The sequence below is a fragment of the Octopus sinensis genome, linkage group LG1 (assembly GCF_006345805.1).
Source record: "Octopus sinensis linkage group LG1, ASM634580v1, whole genome shotgun sequence".
Lineage (NCBI taxonomy): Eukaryota > Metazoa > Mollusca > Cephalopoda > Octopoda > Octopodidae > Octopus > Octopus sinensis.
Window position 1 is genome coordinate 117,877,727 of NC_042997.1, and position 6,361 is coordinate 117,884,087.

Genomic DNA, 6,361 nt, shown 5'->3' on the forward strand with positions numbered 1-6,361 from the left:
TTGACATCTATTTCTAGCTTACAAGGGATCCATATAGGGATCTCTCAAATTATTTATATATATATATATATATATATATATATATAGGTATGTTGGTGCAAACAGGAATAACAGAACTCAAAATATGAGTATATGTATATTCCCACTGATATTTAGCAAAAGTAACAGAGTGACACATGGTTTGAGAGTTTCATGTGTTGGCACTCATCGACCTGTGTCACACATGAAACTTTCGGACCTTGAGTCATTCTGTTACTTCTGCTAAATATTAATAAAAATATATATATAAATACATGTACATCCACATATATATACACACAAATATACACATAATATATAAACATACATAACCTTGATACTGTGTGGTACTAAGATCCCTGTTGATATTTATAGAGTGTCAAACACTTTTGGTATGCAAATTAGGGCCTCCTTCATAGAGTAACTGCTGCATTTATTGAGTATATAAACAGTTTGGCTGCTTGTTTCTCCAGAGATTGTCAAAATGATGTAGACACCTCTGATGAGATTCTAATAAGGCTTGAAAATTGATTAAATTTGTTCATCATTTTTCTTCAGTCTATTGGAGGAATGGCTAAAAATTTGCCCTGTTTATAATTATACCATATCATACATAATATATATATATATATATAATATATATATATATATATATATGTACACACACCCACACATATATATATATATACACAAATACATATATATGTATAAATACACATGTGTGAGTGTGTATATAAATATATATATACATGTATATACTCACACACAACACATTATCAATACCAGCATTTTACATCTACTTTCGATGCTAGAATGGGTTGGACAATTAAAACTTAAAAATCAAATTTAAATATAAAAAACATACAAAATTGTAAGCATGCAAAATAGTAAGATCACTTGCATAGGCACAAAGCTTTATAGTGACAGAGCAACGGAAAAGGGGGAGGTTGTGATGTTGATGCTTTTCCCAATGCATTTCAGAGAGAAACGAAACCTGTTTACAAAACACAGCATAAAATATTATAATTGCAATTATAAGTTGTTAATTTCTTTAACTTTGTCACAAAACTAGTTTTTGTAATGAACAAATATAATTGATTGATAGAATAAACCTCAGTATGTTGCAGGTATTTTGCATTTCACATCTCCGCCTGTATTGCCTGCCTAAATTTGGATCAGAATAATAGATTAAGTTTGTTGGTCCCAATGATTTGAACTTGGAAAACTGATGGTTACTATTAAGTATTGTATGACAGTCTAGCCCTCTACTATTTCTGCCTACTCATTGATCTCTGTCTCTCGTCTCCCACCCATGTAGTGTGAATGTGTGTGTGCATGCAAAATCTGCAGCACATTTGGCCAAGAAAGACAAAGATCAAGGACAGCAAAATAACAACAATTAGCCCTCACCAAACTGTTGTTCTCCAGATAATAATAAATAATCCTTTCTACTATAGACACAATGACTGAAATTTTAAGGGAGGAGGCAACGTGGTTTCATCGACCCCCCAGCTGCTCGACTGGTATTTACTTTTTACTGACCCTGAAAGGATGAAAGGCTAAGTCAACCTTGGTGGAAATTGAACTCAGAATATAAAGAAAAATGAAAAGTCACTAAAAAATTTTGCCCGGCATGTCAACAATTCTGCCAGCTTGACACTTTACTGATGACGATGACGGTGGTGATGGTGATGACGGTCACTCCTGTCAATTTCAACATTTGAATGTTTGACGGAAGGGATTAGAAATAAAAAAGATTAAAATGAAGGAACTACATCTATTTGCAATGGCTGCAGGAATGTAATTTGAGTCCAGGAATGGATTTTGCTATGAAATCACAATGGGGACAATGATGGTTTTCATTTTGCCTGGGATTGGAGAAATGTGTCTGTTGATTGCAGGATAGAATTCTTTTATTGTTCAGTTTCTTCACCTCAAATTGTTTAGATGCATTGTGACACATTTTATGCCACTCAGATCAATCTAGGCAATAATTTTCCCAGGATTTGAAATTAAGCTGTAAGGATTTTTTTCTGTAATACCTTTATTGTGAAACTTTCAAAGAAATTCTTAAACAACATTCCAGTCATAGAAATTAGTAAAAAAGAAAAAAGGAATAAGTGCCAATTGTTCTTGATATGGTTTAAAGCCAAAAAAGTGAGATGGGTGAGTGATAACTATGACAAACACAACAATATTACATACCGGAGCTGTAAGAATTTTAATGATTGTTTCAACTTATCCTTAGACCTAAGCTGATTATACCTTATACATTTACTGTGGAATCCCTCTGCTTGTAGGCCATACAAAGGAATTTTTGGAATGCAATCATCTTGCATTTGAACAACTACAACAACAACAATGGTTTCAAATTTTGGCACAAGGCCAGCATGTTCAGGAGAGGAGATGAGTTCATTTTCTTAGTCATGAAAGGACGAAAGGCAAAATTGACCTCGATGGAATTTGAACCCAGAGCATGAGGATGGAGGAAATGCTGCTAAGCATTTTGCCCTGTGGGCTAATGATCCAGCTAGCTCACTGGCTTTGATAATAATAATAATAATAATAATAATAATAATAATAATAATAATAACTGTCACTACTAATAATAGTAATAATAATCCTTTCTATTATAGGCACAAGGCATGAAATTTGGGGAGGGGACAAGTCAACTATATTGACCCCAGTGTTTCACTGGTACTTAATTTATCGACCCCAAAAGGATGAAAGGCAAAGATGACCTCGGCAGAATTTGAACTGAGAATGTAGCGATGGGCGAAATACTGCTAAGCATTCTGTCCAGTGTGCTAACGATTCTGCCAGCTTGTCGCCTTAATAATAATAATAATAATAATAATAATAATAATAATAATAATAATACTGATTTCTTACATTGGCATAAGGATATAAATTTTAGAGAAATGAATGGCAGAATACATACATCCCAGTAATTGACTGGCACTATATTTTATTTTTATCCAACCCAGAATGATGAAAAAAATTTTGACCTTGGTGCAATTTGAACTCAGAACACAGAGAGTCAAAACTAAGTTCCATCAAATCTGCTAAACCAGCAAAAGAAACCTGTTATGTGTGTGTGTGTGTTGTGTGTGTGTGTGTGTGTGTGTGTGTGTGTGCATGTCTGTCTGTGTGTCTTTGAGTCTATTCATCCCTCACTACTGCTTGACAACCAGTGTTAGTGTGTACATATCCTGGTAACATAGCAGTCTGGCAAAAGAGACTGATAGAATAAATACCAGGCTTAAAAATTAAGAAAAAATTATTAAGCATTGCGGTCAATTCATTCAACTAAAATTCTTCACAGTAGTGTCCCAGCATAGCCATAGTTTAATGGCTGAAACAAAAGATAACAGTTAAAGGCTGTATATTTCATCAGAAATAATGGAAACAAAAAGGTTAACGCCTACAGCCTACCCTGAGTATTTCTACTAGTGGCATGAAGTCATGAATGGAAAAGCTTCCTCTACACAAGCATATAGAGTTGCATGTATTCATTCACTTGTTTCAGTCATTTGACTGCGGCCATGCTGGAGCACTGCCTTTAGTCGAACAAATCAACCAGCGGACTCATTCTTTGTAAGCCTAGTACTTATTCTGTCAGTCTCTTTTGCCGAACTACTAAGTTACAGGGATGTAAACACACCAACATCAGTTGTCAAGCGATTGTGGTGGGGACAAGTACAAACACACACAAACATACAAATTCATATATGGCAAGCCTCTTTCAGCTTCTTATTTCTTTACTGCCCACAGGGGGCTAAACATAGAGGAGAAAAACAAGGACAAAGAGATTAAGTTGATTACATCGACCCCAGTGTGTAACTGGTATTTATTTAATCAAACCCGAAAGGATGAAAGTTAAATTTGACCTCGGCAGAATTTGAACTCAGAATGTAATGGCAGACGAAATAGTGCTAAGCATTTCACCTGGCGTGCTAACGTTTCAGCCAGCTTGCCGCCTTTTCTGTCTACAAAATCCACTCACGAGGCTTTGGTCAGCCCGAGGCTACAGTAGAAGACACTTGCCCAAGGTGCCACACAGTAGGACTGAACCCGGAACCATGTGGTTGGGAAGCAACCTTCTTACACCTATGTTTGTGTAAAGTCTTCACCAACAGCTACTGTTGAGATAACTATGCAATGGCTTGGAGTAATTGTTAGTCGTTACATTTGTATATTAATGAGGCAGTAATTTGATTTCATAGTAAGCTGACTAAACTATTACTAATATTAACCTCCACCCACTATTTTATATTCTCTGATTTTTCAATGGTTCCGACATTTAAATAATGTTTACACTAACTTAACTAACCAGAGTAGTTCATCCTGTTATATAGCTACATCTCTATCTGGTTTACTTTGTGTCTATTTATACTAAAATTATTACATCTAAAGAATGCCTTTGAATGTTCTTGGAGCATTGGAGGCATTTATGTGAATATGGTAAAAAAAAAAAAAGGGATGGGGGGCAGTTTTATCATATTCACATAAGTATCTGGTTTACTTTGTGTCTATTTATACCAAAATTATTAGATCTAAGGAATGCCTTTGAATTATCTTGGAGCATTGGAGGCATTTATGTGAATATGGTATAAAAAAAAAGTGATAGGGCGGAGCAGTCCAGTTATCATCATCTTCATCATTTTGTCATCCACATTTCCATGCTTGCATGGGTCAGACTGAATTTATTGAGGCCGATTTTCTGAAGTAGGATCCTATTCATGTCGTCATCCCTCACCTGTCCCCAAATAAGGTAATAATCCACTTTGTCCATCTAATAACAAACGGCCCAAACATAGTTATAGGTGTCTTCTTCTATTTACGAAGATTTCTCAACATGTTAAGATATGTCCAGGAGCTCAGGCATGTTTTCGTGGTTGACTTCGAGCTTGACACTACATACATATGATTGCGAGGATGTTGCTTTGTTTACAGTCACTGAACACATGGAAGTCAAGAAGTACAAAATCACTCACACAAACATAAACACATTACACATACTCTTTTACTTGTTTCAGTCATTTGACTGTGGCCATGCTGGAGCATCGCCTTTAGTCGAGAAAATCGACCCCAGGATTTATTCTTTGTAAGCCTAGTTCTTATTCTATTGGTCTCTTTAGCTGAACCACTAAGTTACAGGGATGTAAACAGACCAGCATCAGTTGTCAAGCGATGTTGGGGGGACAAACACAAACACACACATATATATATACATATATACAGCGGGCTTCTTTCAGTTTCCGTCTATCAAATCCACTCACAAGGCTTTGGTCGGCCTGAGGCTATAGTAGAAAATGCCCAAGGTGCCACACAGTGGGACTGAACCCGGAACCATGTGGTTGGTAAGCAAGCTACTTACCACACAGCCACTCATATAAATGACAATTACACATGTATATAAATGACAGGCTTCTTCAGTTTATGTCCAGCCATTTTACTCACAGGATATTGGTTGATCCTCAGCTGTGATATAGATTAGGGGTTCTCAACCATTATTTGTATCCAATGGACCTTTCTGATTATCATTTTATTCTGGTGGACTCCCATAGCCATTCGATGTTTAACAACTAGTTTTATAGAAACTTCTTTCAACATTCCTATTTTGCTTATCACATTCACTTCTACAGGTTTGCAACAACACTCTCTGAGAGAACGTGTTTTGGTGGCTGGAAACATGTTAAACTATTCTTTTATTTGTTTCAGTCATTTGACTGCTGTCATGCTGGAGCACCGCCTTTAGTCAAACAAATCGACTCCAGGACTTATTCTCTGTAAGCCTACTACTTATTCTATCGGTCTCTTTAGCTGAACTGCTAAGTTATGGGGACATAAACACACCAACATCAGTTGTCAAGTGATAGTGGGGGGGACAAACACAGACACACAAACATATACATCATCATCATCATCATCGTTTAACGTCCATTTTTCATGCTGGCATGGGTTGGACGGTTCGACTGAGGTCTGGGAAGCCAGAAGGCTGCGTCAGATTCCAGTCTGATCTGGCAGTGTTTCTACAGCTGGATGCCCTTCCTAATGCCAACCACTCCATGAGTGTAGTGTGTGTTTTTTACGTGTCAGCGGCACAGGGGCCAGGGGAGGCTGGCAAACGGCCACGATTGTGTATATACAATGAGCTTCTTTCAGTTTCTGTCCACCAAATCCACTCACGAGGCTTTGGTCGGCTCGAGGCTATAGTAGAAGACACTTGCCCAAGGTGCCATGTAGAGGGACTGAACCCGGAACCATGTGGTTGTTAAGCAAGCTACTTACCACACAGCCATGCCTGCACCTATAGATCAGATCAGTGGTTGTAAAGCAT

General features: G+C 37.0%; 1 long non-coding RNA gene across 1 annotated transcript in view; it reads right to left on the reverse strand.

Annotated features, from left to right (window-relative positions):
• Positions 1 to 5,118, reverse strand: part of LOC118764032 — a 22,386-nt gene extending 17,268 nt beyond the window's left edge. The window contains exons 1-2 of the long non-coding RNA XR_004999817.1: positions 4,127 to 5,118; positions 3,576 to 3,578 (exon numbers count right to left, since the gene is read on the reverse strand). This is a non-coding gene — a long non-coding RNA (uncharacterized LOC118764032). The remainder of the gene's footprint in view (positions 1 to 3,575; positions 3,579 to 4,126) is intronic.
• Positions 5,119 to 6,361: the final 1,243 nt, after the last annotated feature.